Below are 16,233 nucleotides of genomic sequence, written 5' to 3'. Positions count from 1 at the left end.
CCTAAGCCTAGATTGAAAATATATGTATATATGAATATATATATATTTGAAGGTTTCCATTGCTGTTTAAACAAATTTTTGTCCCTCAACCTCTTCAGGTCATCAAGTCGAGCATACAAAATAGGCTGTTTGGACAAATATGCCATCATGGACTTTGCAGTCACTCCTTACAAAAGAAAAATCCATCTGAAGTGTCTTAGAAAGATTCCTGTCCTTTTCCTAAGTTTTCTTTGGAAACTTAAGTTCCTTCAGGAAGAGCTCAGGAACACTGAATTATCTGCAGGACAAGTCGAGTTATGTCTCCACACTTGGTTTTGACTAGCTGAGCCCTCTGAACAGTGGGCTTCATGGGGCTTGCTTAGGCTGCTTGCGTCTGCACTGCTTACTCCTGGCAACCAGGCACTGATGTAAAGGAAGAGAAGCTTGAACAGTGGCTAAATAGGTAGCCAGATACCTCGCTGTTTACCCTGAGAATCATCCTCTTAGAGGCGGACCTGGCCTTACAGTGAGTGGAGAAGCCTGACACAGAGAGAGGGCTGCTACTGCTGCTGCTAAGTCGCTTCAGTTGTGTCCGACTCTGTGCAACCCCATAGACGGCAGCCCACCAGGCTCCCCCATCCCTGGGATTCTCCAGGCAAGAACAATGGAGTGGGTTGCCATTTCCTTCTCCAATGCATGAAAGTGAAAAGTGAAAGTGAAGCTGCTCAACTCTTAGCGACCCCATGGACTGCAGCCTACCAGGCTCCTCCATCCATGGGATTTTCCAGGCAAGAGTACTGGACTGGAGTGGGGTGCCATTGCCTTCTCCAGAGGGAGGGCAGGGGAGAGCAAAAGAATGGATGAACACAAAGGTGGTGGCCTTCTACCTTAAATTTGGAGGCCTGATCCTGACAAGCGCTCTAGACTCTCCTCCACTGCTCACAACAATGCTGTGTATTCTGAGAGTACACTGAAGCCAGGACTGCAATCTTTTCATTTTATTCCCTGTTTCTCAGGCTCGGCTTTTGGCCGCTGCATGTGGATGTAGTAAGGTGCCACCCTGGGCCTGATACAAATATGCTTCTAGTCAGAGTGGCAAGTTGCCATTCTGTGGATGTTCATGGCTTATTACAGGTAAAGAGCCTTATTAGGACCCTCCTCCCCACAGTAACAACCACCAAAATATCTTGGTTTGTTGCTCAAGGCTGTTTGGTTACAGTTAAAGACCTGTAAATGTCCGTAGAGACTCAGCCAGAAAGATCTGGCTAGCATTACAATTTCGAGAAAGAAATATTTCATTGGTGACTCTTTTTCCAAACTCAAGTGAGCTAAAGCCGAAGAGGATTTTATTGCTGTCACAACCGAATATTCCCTGGGAAGATATGGCTTCAGGCATAACATGATTCAAGTGATGTCAGGAGACCTTGATGTTTTTCCTAAGCTATAAAAAAATGGGGTGCTGTTACCAAAAGAAGAAAAAGTGTTGTTGGATTGTCACAAAATAATAAACGTGCAATTTCAGTTAGTTAAACATACATAGTATGCTTGAGTAGGATTGTTTTTTCTTCCCTCTCCTCCCTTTTTCTGGAGCCTGGCACTTTTCATGGATAAAGAAATGGAGCAGAATGTTTGTAATGCAACTCCAAGAAAAGATGGAAACATAAAATATAGAAGATAACCTGCCTGGAAGTTAACCTTTACAGGGAAAGATGGCAAGTTGCTCCTTTAAAATAATCCACCCAGACCTCAGATACTATAGAGGTATCTTGATTTGAAGCTCCTTCTTCATAGGAACAGAACTGGGTAGAAAAGAGAGTGACTGCCAGCTCCCAAAGAAGAGATGATATCTGGGTAGTGGACAGAAGGAGACAAAAGGAAACAGGGAGGTTGTGAGATGGGCAGAGAAGGTGAAAGAGAGGGTCAGTAGCTAAAATACTGGTCCTGTGGGGATGCTCTAAAATCCCTGGTGAGGCTAAGAACCATCTCTAAAAGGTGCAGTGACATGTCACAGAGCCTGGACATTACTGCCAAAGCCTGACCATCCTTTGAACTCAGTAGAGGTAGAAGTAAAGAATTTATGAAACACTCTTTGGGTTCTGTATGTGTTGGGCTGGCTGAAGGAGGTAAGTACCAACAGGTGCCTGGATCTTGCCTCATGGAAGTTGGGAGGTGAGCAGAGTCCACAGGATGGATCAACCAGCTGATGGGTCTCTTTATTCATTGTAAATGATTGTCCCACTCACTGTCCTCCAAGATCAGACTTACATATACTACTGCTCAGTGGCTGTCTTGTAAAGAATTAATTCTATGGAAGGCACAGTACCCGAGTAGTTACACTCATAGTTTTGGGTCCAGCTGAGTCTCTGTTCCACAGGGTGCTACCTGTGTGACCTTGATGTGTTATTTCTCCTCACACTAGTTGGGAGAGACAATGATGGTGCAGACCGCTTTTATCTTTGCTGAGTTTGCCTGTGTGGGATTTTGAGACTTGAGCCTGAGTGTCAGATTGGGGAAAAAATATGTATATATATTGAAATAGAGACGTTTGGGATGAGGGCCTCAGCTTTGCTCCGGCCTGGGTGTGAGAGCACATGAGCTTTGCTTTCTGTATCTGCACAGTGTGTTTGTATGTGGAGGGGAGGAGTGATCAAAACTAGTGACGCTCCTCATCTCATGGGACTGTGTTGGAACCTGGGTTGGATCTTGCTTTAAAAATTTTTGCTGGGAAAAATGGAAGGGGAAAGGAGTGAGAAGGCAGGGTGTGGATCGGGAAACGCGGGGGTAAGGGATGGAGGGATGGCTCCAACTAGTAGGTATTGAGAATAGCATCACCTGTCCGCATCCTGGGACTTCTCAGGATGGGAGGCGGGCAGCATAGGCTGAAGGGCATGTCAGCCTCCCTGTGTGCGACACCTACCCCAGCCTCCTGGGGAGCCGACACCTGCAGCCCAGTAACCTCCTCTCCTCAGCCCAACTCAGAACCTGATACGAGCCAATGTATTTAAATCCATCTGTTCCGATTCTGAGTAGTGAAAAATCATTTTATGTGCTCTAAGCTGAGAAGGGAGAAAAACTTCATATAATGTTTCCTTGCAGTCTAGGGAGTCACAGGATGGCTTCTATAATTCTAGAAATTATGACAAGGCATCCATAAAGATGAGGCAGAACCCCCATGCACCAGTTCAGGTAGCTTAAAGGAACATTATTTAATACCCATCCGTGGCAGCATGGCAGCACTGAAAGACTTCATTTAATTCCTTCATCATTGTTAGAGAATGAGCAGACGGCGGGCCGGGCAGGCAGAGGCCCGAAAGCTCCTCTGGCTCCCCCAGACTGAGGCCCTGGGATTCGTGGCTGCTTGGGCTTTGTCCACTGTTACTCTGTGCACTTTAAAGAGTGATTAAGCCTGTCTAATCCACACTTAGAGCTTTCTCAACTTAAAGCCAGGTTCTACCAAAGATGCTCTGAGTTAATTTAGTTCCATTGCACTTAAATTAATTCAATCAAAGGAACATTTGGGGAGCAACTAGTTGTCACTGTGCTGGGCACATGGAGACATGAAAATGAGCCGAAACAGGCCTCTACCTCCCCAAAGCTAAGTGGACGTCCAGCAGTTGCTCCTTAAAACTCCATAAACCATAGGATGAAGGCACATTGGAAACTGAGCACAGTTCAAGTCTCTCAGTGACCAGACTTGGCCAGTTCTTTTCCATCTTCCTTTTTTTTTTTCACTCTAAGCTGCTTCCTTTACTGAATAAAGAACACACTTATTAATTCAGCAGATATTAAGGACTAATTGTATGCCCTGCACAGAAATTGTATGGGAGGAAAACTAATTGTTCATTCATTTGCAAGCTTATTTGATAGTATCAGGAACCTGCGCTAAGGAGTCAGATGGTCAGGTCGTGAATAAAGGCAAGTTGATGACTTCTCTAAGCTCCAGTTCCTCATCTGCACATGGAGATGATAATAACATGTACCCTCATGGCTGTGAGGACTAAAGGAGCTAGTATGTATAAAAATTCAGCGTGTTTCCTGGCATGCAGGAGGTGCTCAAGAGCTGCTTTCTATCATCATCATCATCATCATTGCCTATTTTAGGATAGAAATTCCCAGAGGTCAGTGGCAGTTGCATAGTTGCATTTCATGGATGACAAACAGCCTCTGACACATGTTAACATGTGATGAATTGTTAATAAATACTAATAAAATATCAGAAGTTAATCTCTCCCCCATGCCTCTATCAGTAAGGAAGACTGTACTGAGTTAGTTTCAATAATACCATCCTTTGTAGCACTGAATCTGGGCCTGGTAAACAGGAAAAGGAAGGAAGCAAGAGGCTAAGTGCAGTTACTTGATAAGGAGCTGAGACAGTGCCAGCATGGAGAGAGACCAGGGAGGGCTCTGCAGACCTGGTTTGGGAAAGAGCATGGAAAGGCTTGGGGTTGGGTCGCTTCTGTTTGAGATTGAGGGAAAAAAAGAGAGAGAGACAGAATGAATGAATGGATGGACAAAAGAAAGAAGGAAGGAAGGAAAAACCTCAAAGCAGCACAGGTCTCCAAGAAAGGCTCCGCTCTCACTTTCAGGAAATTTTTAGTAACTCATGCACATGGGGCCCTGCATTTTCATCTTGCACTGGGCTCTGCAAATTATGTAACTGGTCCTACCTTAGGGAAAGATTTGTGAAAGTTTCACTGTATGAAACAAATGGAATCTCTTTTTAGTGTTTTCTTGAGATTTAAACAGCTTTCAATTAATTGGGGCGGGGTAGGTCAATTGTGAATCCTTTGACTAAAATGCCAGACTGGGCCGGGCTTCAAGCTGGTTCCACTTTACCCAGATTTCATAGCTGAAGGGCACTCGTCCCTCCATCCTGCTGCAGGCGACCTCCTATAGCCGTCCCAGCCCAGTTCCCTTACAAAATCTTTGGGAAGCCTGTGGGCAGCCTTCACTGTGTGTGCACTCCTTGCTGCTGCTGCTGCTAAGTCGCTTCAGTCGTGTCTGACTCTGTATGACCCCACAGACGGCAGCCCACCAGGCTCCCCCGTCCCTGGGATTCTCCAGGCAAGAATACTGGAGCGGGTTGCCATTTCCTTCTCCAATGCATGAAAGTGAAAAGTGAAAGTGAAGTCGCTCTGTTGTGTCTGACTCTTAGGGACCCCATGGACTGCAGCCTACCAGGCTCCTCCATCCATGGGATTTTCCAGGCAAGAGTACTGGAGTGGGGTGCCATTGCCTTCATAAGCCTGCAGAAACTCGGTACAATGCTCCATCCTCCATTTCATTATCCTCACAGGATGCTGAGAGTAGGCTGTGGGTGCTCCTTCGGCGGTTCAGATAGAGGAAGCAGTGACCCTGGCCATGCTGTGTAGGACGCTGGTGAGTTCTCTCTGCAGGAGTTCAGCTTGGGCAGGCGCACACTTCTGCATCTGCATGGATTTTGCAGCTTTCTTGCCTTGCCTTATGTTTGGACAGAAAGGTGCCGTGTAGTGAGGACAAGGTACTGTGAGTTCAGCCCATTATCTAATGGCTTCGAGGGTCATTTTGATCTTGTCAGGATCAGCAGGCCTCCTTTCAGCCGACCTAGAAAGGCTGACAGAAACAATAAATGGACAATTTTGAAAACTCTTTGTCTGAGTTATATTACAGGGCAAACTCTGCCGTAAATTCTGATCTCTCGCCGCCCCCTCTCCATTTACCAACCCACCATTTTCAGATATGATTTCCCCTCACTCCATCTCTGACCACCAGCTTATCTTGCCAACATGGTGTCAGCGAGTGATTTGCCGTTGCTTCTCTGTCTGCCCGGAGCACTTATACCACGAAGAGCACACTGTGATGTATGCCTAGAAGTATGCTTTTGCCTCTAATTTAGTGCCTATATAGCTGTAATAGCTGTATTGAACTGAAGCTGAGAAAAATCACCATTGCCACCCTCCATTTTTAGGGAGTCTGTGATAGCTCAGAGGATTACGCCATTGATCACTAGTCAGAAACCATTACCTCTTACCCACTTCGTCTCGTCAGTACATGGCACCAGATTTCAGTTCCAGGAGACACATTCAAAACAGGGGTGTCTACAGCCATGCATAGAATTATAAATATGGTGAAATCTAAAGGAAAGGGTTTAAGCCCAAGTGACAGATTATAGGGTATGCCACACCCTATCAAGGATTTAGACTTCTCCAAGTCTTAACTTCTATAACAGATTGTTCCACTCATGGAAATTACAATTACTGTCATTTTTTTTTTTTTTTTGATACTGACAGTGAAAATTACATATATTTTCTTCAGACATGGTATTTTTAACTAAGTAGTCAAATAAGGCAGCAAGCACTTATAAATGGATTTCAGAGTCTGTATCTGGATCTGTATGTCTTTATGAAGAGTTTCTTATGCCTTGTTTAAATGCCCCAACTCCAGAGTAGAGCCTGATCTAGTTGGCCTAAAATACCATCCAACCCCTAATAATGAGGTCAGTTTGGCGTGAAAAACTAGTTTTAAAGAGCACTTTATAAAACAGTAAACATCTATACTCCAGATGTTATAGTGAGACCAAGAAATATCCCATTAAAGCTGCAGTGGGGATGAGGGGGCGGGAGCACAGAAATCCACACAAGGTGGATGCTTCTCATTTGAACTAAAGACATTAGTGCCAGCCAGGGCTTCTATGTTTGGTAGACTGCTTGCTTCACACAATCTTAATAGAAATTGCATTAACAATAAATAAAAGGGGCTCTGTGGTAAGATAGACTTAAGATCCTCGGAGCTAAACAAAGCCCAAAGGGTTTTCTTTTCATAGGAATTGTGCTATTAATTTGTTAAACTGTCTTGAGAATGAGCAAGGGTGGAGGCAGAATCTGGGACAGAACACTCCCCAAACTTGTGGAGACCTAGAAAGATATTCTGGGGAATGTTTGTGGGGCTCTCTTGGGAAAACATCCTTGGGGCACATCTGGAGGGAAAGCTGACCAGGTGGTGCTAGTGTAAAGAATCTGCCTGACAATGCAAGAGACATAAGAGATGGAATTCCGGCCCTGGCTCTGGAAAATCCCCTGGAAGATCTCTTAGATCTGCTTTATGAAATTGAGATAACCATCCATGGTGATTTGGCAAGAGGAAACACAGGTTACAGCTCCCAAATATCAGGTTAATTTTCTTGTGTTCTTTGAAGTTTGAAATCTTTGAAGTTCTGTTTTGCCTTGAGAGTTGAGGATCTGAAAACAAACATCTTTACACATTGTGAAAAGAAAGTACAATTAAGAACCATGCAGTGCTGCCAAGATGCCTCGGCCGGAGTGCTGGATTTCCAGTGTCCACCAAAGTTTGACTCTGCTGGAGTTTTAATGGGGTGATAGTCCCCTGGGATCCAAGAATTCTGGAATCCTGCCTTGCCAATCGCTTTCCCACTGCCAGCCTCTGTGAAGTTCTAAAGAGGGATATCTACCTAAGGAATAGGAATATGTTTCATGCTATCACTTTATTTACAGGTGCTTGACTGCTGAGCTCTGGTAAAGATCTGACTTCTAAGTGGGGTCCTCTGGTGCCATTCTCTTTCACAGATCTGGACCTCAGTGTCCACCACTGTTCAACTGGCAGAGAAGGTGAGGAGTGAGAGGCCATGGGTGGTTGGAGAATAAGCCTGGCTCAGTATGTTGCTCACCAGCTGCCTGCCTGGAGAGGCTGGGAAGGCAGGAGGGAAGCTTGACAGGTCAGCATCAGACCTGTAAGGGACTCACCTTGACAACAAATCCCGCCCCATTTGATGTAATAGCTAAGAGGAGGGTTGTCGCAGTCCAGTCTGGCTGCTCTAACACAATACCACAGCTCTGTAGCTTTAAATAACAAAAATGTATTTCTCACAGGCCTGGGTGCTGGCAGTCTGAGGTCAGGGTGCCAGTTGGGTCCGGTTCTACTGAGAACCCTCTTCCAGGTCCTAGGCTGCTGACTTCTGGCTGTGTCTTCACTTGTGGAAGGAGCTAAGAGAACTCTGTTGGGCCTCTTTTATAAGGGCTTTAATCTCATTAATCTCATTTCTGAGAGCTCTGCCCTTAAGACCTAGTACATGTGTACTCAGTCATGTCTGAGTCTTTGTGACCCCATGGACTGTAGGCTCCTCTGTCCATGGGATCCTCCAGGCAAGAATACTTGAGTGGGTTGCCATTTCCTCCTCCAGGGGATCTTCCCAACCTAGGGATCAAACCGGTGTCTCCTGCATTGTAGGTGGATTCTTTACCACTGTGCCACGTGGGAAGCCTCTTTAAGACTTAACTATCTCCCAAAGGCCCACCTCGTAATAGGATCACATTGGGCACTAGAATTTCAACATATGAATTTGGAGGCAACACAAACATTCTGACCATACAATAGTATAGACTGGCCTCTGACGATGAGGAAAGAGAGAAATAAGAATCAGTAGATTCTGGTCATCGCCTGCTTGATTGGATGATTACTGAGACCTGATTCTACGTCTAGCTTCCCTTCTTCATGCAGTACCTAAAGCCCTAGTAAGGGCCAAGCCAGCATCCCTATGGTAGCCATCAACATGACATCAATCACCAGGTATCATCTGTCTGGATCATAAAGGTGTCTTACCTTGGGACCAAGACTGAGGGATGAGAGATGGGATTGGGGTCTCTGCCATCTTCTTTGCCTCTGAAATGAACCCACATAGATATCCTGGCCCCCATTCTTTAAAGGAGCTGAGTATACAACTTGACCCGAGTAGATGGATCAGAGAAGACTAGAATGAACCATTTCCCTTACTTCTTTCCTTTTCTGGGTAACTTGAGTCCCCTCTATGTTTCTGTTTCTGAGCCTGGTTTGATTCTGATCCTGACCTTGGGCATGGACTCCGCATTGAATAGTATTCTGAAAGGTCAGTGGATCTACTTATGCTCTCTTAGGCACACTGAGTCTGCCCCAGAGACATAGAGTTCTTCTATTTTTTAACAGCTCTTTTCCTATTAAGAAGTGCTTCCTTGTATGTAACCTCATGCTTCTGTACTGCTGTTTGTGGAGGCAAAAAACAGCTGGATGTTATCGGTGATTGAGTCTCCAGTATGATCAAAAGATTCTTGGTCTAAACTTTTCTAGGTTGAAAACTCCAGTCTTAACCTATTTTTTTGTAAGTCTTATTTTCCTCCTTTTCCACCATATTGTAAGCATTCCAAGAAAAAGCTTCCTTAAATTTGTTAATCACTAGAATCATCTTGAGACCTTTCTAAATATGCCAAATTGCACATCATTCTCCAGACTTCCGGTACAAGAATTACAGGGCCTGGGGTGGTTTGGGGGAGAAGGCAATGGCACCCCACTCCAGTACTCTTGCCTGGAAAATCCCATGGACAGAGGAGCCTGGTAGGCTGAGGTCCGCGGGGTCGCTAATAGTCGGACACGACTGAGCGACTTCACTTTCACTTTTCACTTTCATGCATTGGAGAAGGAAATGGCAACCCACTCCAGTGTTCTTGCCTGGAGAATCCCAGGGACGGGGGAGCCTGGTGGGCTGCCGTCTGTGGGGTCGCACAGAGTCGGACACAACTGAAGCGATTTAGCAGCAGCAACAGGGGTGGTTTGGAGCTTGGGCAGGAATTACCATTATTAAATAGAAAAAAAAAATTATTGAGATCTTTTTGAAGCATATGCCTGGCTTACTGTTCTCCCTTTCTCAGGGAGTGGCACCCATTCTTCAGATGTAGGTCCTTGGTATCCAGGTTGGTGCTAGCATTGTGGGTGCAGGGATTTCTGGTCCAAATAAGGTCAAAGAGAGTCTTTTTCCCAGAATTCGTAAATGGCACTTAGAAATAGGAGACCAGTCTCTAAGGGTGACTAGAATTACGACTTGAAAAACACAGACACCACATTATGACATGAAGATGGACAGCAGAGAAAGATGGGCTGCAGAGAGGAAGTAGAATGAAACAGCTCTCTGAGATATTCAAGAGAAAAAAAACAAAACAAAACATTCCAGGGACTTTAGGCTCTGGTTCATCTCTGCATTCCTTCTCCAGAGTTCCACGAGGAGATCTGTGCCCTGTGTGGTAGACCTTCCTTTCCTATCTAATCTAGATAAAGCAGATTGTCATTACCAGCCACCGGAGAGCTAACCAAATATGGAGTTAATGGCTCCAGCAGTATTGATTTTATTGGGCTTCCTGTGTGGCTCAGCTGGCAAAGAATCCACCTGCAATGTAGGAGACCTGGATTTGATCCCAGGGTTGGGAAGATCCCCTGAAGAAGGGAAAGGTTACCCACTCCAGTATTCTGGCCTGGAGAATTCCATGGACTGTATAGTCCATGGGGTTGCAAAGAGTCGGACGATACTAAGTGACTTTCACTTGCATACATCTTAGGCACCCCATTCCAGTGTTCTTGCCTGGAAAATCCCATGGATGGAGGAGCCTGGTGGGCTACAGTCCATGGGGTTGCGAAGAGTTGGACACGACTGAGCGACTAACACACACACACCCTTCCCCAGGGCCCCTTGTGCTGGATAGGCTGTCCTCCAGGAAAATGCCTTATTTGTCAGAGGGAATCCATCCCCCTTGCCAGTAATTGAGTATGTACCCAACTTAGGCCAGTGAGAGTCAAAGAGAGGTTTTCTGGGGAGTTTATGAGACAACTTTGAATAGTATGGGAAAAAAAAATTCAGAAGAGATTCTCTCTTCTGATTGGGGTGTTATTCTATCACTGAGCTATTGCCACAAAAATATACATAGCAAAACCATATACAACCTCAGCACCATGGAGCAATAAACATCTATTTAGTTGATCTAGGCCTTGCTTGTTGGGACAATTCAGTTCTCCTGACATTAGCTGAGCGCACTAATTAATTAGAGTCTGGGGATCAGCTGAGTTAGTTCATGTTCCACACCAAAGTTTCCCATCCCATCCCAGGACCAGTAAGCTAGCCTACACGTGTTTTTCTCAAGACAGTCACAGAGGTGTGAGAGCACCAGTGGAAGTACACACGTCTTTCTCAGGCCTAGGCTTCATCACCTCTACCAACATTTCATTGGCTAATGAAAGACAAATGACTAAGCTTAGTATCAAGCCCACCACCCTTCCTGGTAGTGATGGGGAGAGTGTTAAATATTCATGAGAAACAATCTAACCTACCAGAGGGCCGTGCGTAAATATGAGACCCAGGAGAATGACAACCCACCGCGTTTTCAGCCTGTAGATAAACCCACATACATGGAGAAGCGGGGCTCCAAGATCTCGAACCCCAGGAAAGCAGAGCTGGAATCACTAGATCAAATCAGCCTGAAGTTTTAGTCAACATCTGGACTTTCTGTAATCTTGGCCATGTTTGATGTTATTTAAGCAAGCTTGAGGTAGACTGATAGCTGAAGCTCTCCCAATTCAGATTTTTCCTTGCAACATTTAGGTATAAAGGCTCAGAGATGTGAATAAATGTAGCACATTGGGGAAAAAAATGATACAAAAAGCCTAGAAAAATAAATTGGCCAAGTGTTCTGTCCTTGAAAACCCAACCATCCCTTTCTCTTATCACCCACACACCTTGCAGCAGATCTATTCCTTCTTGATTTTATGTAATTTGATTCAGTCTCAGATGTTTGTTCATCTGGCCTTCCAGTTGGTATGGTAACAGCCTGAGTGAACTGTGGCATTTATTACATTATTCACTACAAGCCCTTGTCAAGTCAGCTTTGCTTTCTTTCAAGCAATCCGGGGGATGGAGACATTTAGGAGAAAAGGTGGCCCTATAACTCCACGGAGCCTGATGCTTGAAATTCTCCTATTAAAACTCTACCATTTTCCTCTGCTCATGTTGGCAGAAGTGCTTCCTTCCTTTCTGTAGTGCTCTTATTTCCTAGCTTTGAAGGTAACATTTATTTCCACCTTCCACCCCCGTCACGTAACAGTAATAACAGTACATAAACCGAGTGGGCCTCTAGTCAAAAGTTTTTATAAAAATCACATTTAAAAAAATACTGTGAAGGAGCAAAGGGTAATATCCCAGAATAAGAATCGATCATCTAAAATAATACTTACCGGGGCTTACTGTGTGCTGATAACTCAACTAGGAATGTTTTTGACACCCTAGAGGGTAAAACTTTGACCGAGAGCATGGTTAGTATTCGCTTGAAACCTAGCATGTGCTGGGCACTGTATGGGGCCCACCATGTATATGATTTGTTCTGTCTTCACAGTGACCCTGGAAAATAAATATGTTCTTTCCCATTTTAGAAGAAAAAGTGACCAACTTTTCCAAGGTCCCACAGTAAGCGCAGGAGGGAATTCGAGTTTGAATTTGGACTCGTGAGTCCGTTTTATCAGTGTCCACAGGGCACTGTACTTCCCTGAACAAAACAGACTTGGTTCAGTGATCACGGGGCATGGACTAGCCTATGGGAATAGTGAAATCTCTGGCCCCGCCGTCTGCGAGTTGTATGACTTTGGCCAAATTACTTAACCTTTCTGTGCCTCAGTTTCCTCATTTGTAAAATGGGGATAATCCTATTATTCCCTCTGAGTGTAGCTCTCAGAGTTAAATGAGACAATGTACATAAAACGCTTAGCACAATGCATACTGCATAGTGAACTCTCAAACAAAGAGTAATTTTATTATGTAGTGAATGCCTGGGCTGTCCATTATAAGGTTCTGTGATGATGGAAAGTTCTATATCTGCATTGTTTAATACTGTAGCCCCTAGCCCCATGGGGCTATTGAGAACTCAAAATGTGGCTATTGAAGATGAGGAGCTGGATTTTTATTTTATTTCATTTTTATTAACAACAATTTAGTGACAGATACATAGCAGCTACCATATTGGACAGCTCAGGTGTAGTATGTATCAGATACTGTACGTACAAAAAAGAATAAGATGCAAGTCTCACTCATGAGAAGCTCATGGTTTAATGGAGGCTGACAGGCAGGTGATTAGTAGGCATGTGGTCAGTGTTACGGCTATAAGGGCATGGCTACCCACCCCAGAATTCTTACCTGGAGAATCCCATGGACAGAGGAGCCTGACAGGCTACAGTCCATGGGGTCACAAGAGTCAGACACAACTGAACAACTAACACGTTGACTTTCACTGTGGAACTCAAAGAACCTGAGACTAACTGTGCCTGAGGATCAAGACAAGCTTTTTAGAGGTAATGACAGTTGAGCAAGGCCTTGAGGGGTCAGTAAAGATTCAGTACATTCATTCAGCAGATTTATGTTGAGTGCCTTCTCTGGGTCAGGCACCAAGTTTGAGAGAGTATATGATTGTCAAGTGAGAGATAAAGGTAGTGTTTGGAGGAAGCACATATATTGAGTAGACTGTTCTGGAAGGTCTTGTAAAAGGTAGAACTTTAAGTGACTCTTGATTCATAGGTAAAATTTAGATGATCCTGGGAGCTAAGAGGGGGCATGCCAGGTAAAGAGAACAGCATGAGCAAAGAGGTGAAGTTGAGAAGAATTGACAACCATTAGACCACGCTACCTGAAGCAGGGGTTTCCCAGGCTGCGCTAAGTGGTAAAGAACCTGCCTGTCAATGCAAGAGACATAAGAGATGTGGGTTCAATCCCTGGGTGGGGAAGAGCCCCTGGAGGAGGATGTGGCAACCCACTCCAGTATTCTTGCCTGAAGAATCCCATGGACAGAGGAGCCTGGTGGGCTACAGTCCAGAGGGTCGCTAACAGTTGGACATGACTGAAGCGACTGAGTGTGCAGGCATGCACCTGAAGCAGAGAACAGGATTTGAGGACAGCAATGGCCTGGTCCTGCTGGGGATGAGCATAAAGTGGGGAGGGCACGAAGCCAGGCTTTGAATGGTGGTTAATGGAGTTTTACCTCTATGCCCACTGGAGCCATGTGTTGTGAGGTGGATAAAGTAGCCTGACAGGTGGGCTCAAAGTCCATTTGGAAAACAAAGGCAGAAGGTTCATTTGAAAAGAGCGCCCCATGTGGGAAAGTTCAGCTCAGTGTTTAAAACATGTCCTGGTATTCTGACTGTCAGCATCCACTCCTCTTGCCCATATTCCTATGAGAAAGGGTCGCATCTGCTTTGCATGTCTGGTCCTGGAAGTCTCTCTAGTGTCTACTTCCTCCCACTGCACTGCCTCAAGAGCCTGGTGCCAGGGAGGGGGCAGCTGGAGGTCAGAGTGGCACTGTGGCAGTGTGGCAGGAGCAGCAATGCAAAGGCAGCATGTCCCGAGCAGACTGTGGCAGCATGCTATAGCCCTGGTAGTCAGGTCGCCTTTGGCTCCTGCCTGTTCTCAGAGGCTGACCCTCTTCCTCCTGCAATTCTGACACCTTTGCAATGGAATCTCCTTTCTCTTATGATCATCCAAGTCAATTTTGGTGGCTCACAGTCAAGAATCCTGGCTGATACATCGAAGATAATCAACCTCAGAGTGAAAACACTTGGTCGTGGCCCTAACTCTGCCCGAACCTGTAATCTCAGGAAAGCCTTCCACCCCATGGGCCTCATTCATCCTGTCTCTCTCACAAGAGATCGGCACGAGTGGTTTCTAAGGGAGCTTTTATGCAAACATGAACTTCGCGCCATGGCTCAATTTCGGTGCAGGCAAGTTTTGGAAATAGAAGAGTGGCTGCAGTATTTTACAAACATATAAGACATAGTGACTGATTGATTGCACAGAGAAGGCAAAGAAGAGTGAGTGGACGATGATTCAGAGCTTTAGGACCCGAAAAAAGGAAGCATTTGTTTTTAAAATCACCCAAAGCTACTTTCGCCATTCTGTTAGTTATTGTCTCCATTTGGCCAAAGAATCAGGGTTTACAAATATCCCTTAACCCACCTTTCTTTATTATTGCCCTGTGAACAGGCTTTATCTGTAACCATCTGAATCCATCAGAAGATTTGTGACTCACTGGTAATGGAGTCATTACTGTAATCTGGGCTGGAAAGCTGAAGGGAAGGGCGCCTAGTGACAGAGTCCCTGCAGCGTTTGAGTACGTGTGTCCTGACGGATGCAGCTGGTGACTGTCTGCTCCAGATGGACCGGTCTGCTGCTTGTCGGTTCCTCACACACAGCAAACCTTGGCTCAGCTTTTCACCACTCTAGCGAGGACTTCCAGACTACTCTCTGGCAAGAAAGATCTCATCCCTCCTTTAAATATAAGTTCTCACCATTCACTGAGTAAATGTGTATTGAGCCAGGCTCCTGCTAGGAACCAGAGGTGCAAATTTGGAAAGACACCCTGCCCAGTCTCAAAGAGCTCCCGTCAGTTGGGCCTGGGGTGTTGTCCCCAAGTCCCCACCTTGTCATTCCTTCTGCCTGTAGATGCACAGTTCTTGACACGGGCACTTTTCTGCATTCTTCACAATGCCTGCTTGCCCAGAACGGGTGTTAAGATGAGACAGTGGGGTTCACTGAGAACCCCACTTTGCTTTGTTTGGAGTAAAAGACTTAACTCCAAAGTGTATAGTAGCCAAGAGAGCAAGCCATGGGGTTATACCAACTGGGCTCAATTCCCCGCTGCAGACCTGGCTCTGGACTTACTAAGATGGCAAGCTATTTGCCTCTGTGGGCCAGCCTCAGTTTTCTCATCTGGAAAATACAGGAGGGGTAGTAACAGCACTGCTTATTGGAGTTTAAGCTATATATTGCGAGTGGCATATAGAAAGGTCTCCTTGTATGTGGCTACTGTGTCATCTTAATGATTAGAGAGCTTTGATGATGCTGTGTATAATTCAGAGCCACAGGGACAGAAGCCTGCCTGCCTCCTTATGCTCCTTTGTTCTTTCTTTTTTCTGTCCTTCCTCACTCTTCCTTTTTTTTTTCTTCCTTTCATTTATTTTTCTGTACATTTCTCTAAGCCTATTCTCTTTCTGCCTTTCTCCCCTCCATATCTATGAGAATAAGGGAAGTTATTAGTTATAAATTATATTTCAATGCAAAAAATATTAAACATAGGCTCGATGAATTAAATAATAGACTGTTTCCTGATGACTCAGTGGGTAAATAATCCACCTGCCAGTGCACGAGACATAAGGAGACAAGGGTTTGATCCCTGAGTTGGGAAGATCCCCTGGAGAAGGAAAATGGCAACCCACTCCTGTATTCTTGCCTGGAGAATCCCCATGGACAGAGGAGCCTGGCAGGCTACAGTCCATGCGGTTGCGAAAAGTCAGACCTGACTAAGCGACTGACGCACTCATGCACGTGTCCTAGGTCCATCTTCCTAGGAAGATAGACCTTAATTTTTTCTTCTCATGATGATGAGGCTCAAGCATCTCTTGTGCAGTCAGTTTACTCAAAATTCCCCA

The 16,233-nt window shown here is 45.2% G+C and overlaps 1 long non-coding RNA gene across 2 annotated transcripts in view; it reads left to right on the top strand.

The window, feature by feature from the left end:
• LOC139178610 (uncharacterized) overlaps window positions 1–7,928 on the top strand; it is a 389,375-nt gene extending 381,447 nt beyond the window's left edge. For both annotated transcript variants that reach the window (XR_011563000.1, XR_011562999.1), the window contains one exon: window positions 7,470–7,928. This is a non-coding gene — a long non-coding RNA (uncharacterized lncRNA). The remainder of the gene's footprint in view (window positions 1–7,469) is intronic.
• Window positions 7,929–16,233: the final 8,305 nt, after the last annotated feature.

Source organism: Bos indicus, chromosome 22, assembly GCF_029378745.1.
Source record: "Bos indicus isolate NIAB-ARS_2022 breed Sahiwal x Tharparkar chromosome 22, NIAB-ARS_B.indTharparkar_mat_pri_1.0, whole genome shotgun sequence".
Lineage (NCBI taxonomy): Eukaryota > Metazoa > Chordata > Mammalia > Artiodactyla > Bovidae > Bos > Bos indicus.
This window is presented reverse-complemented; position numbering and strand designations above follow the sequence as displayed.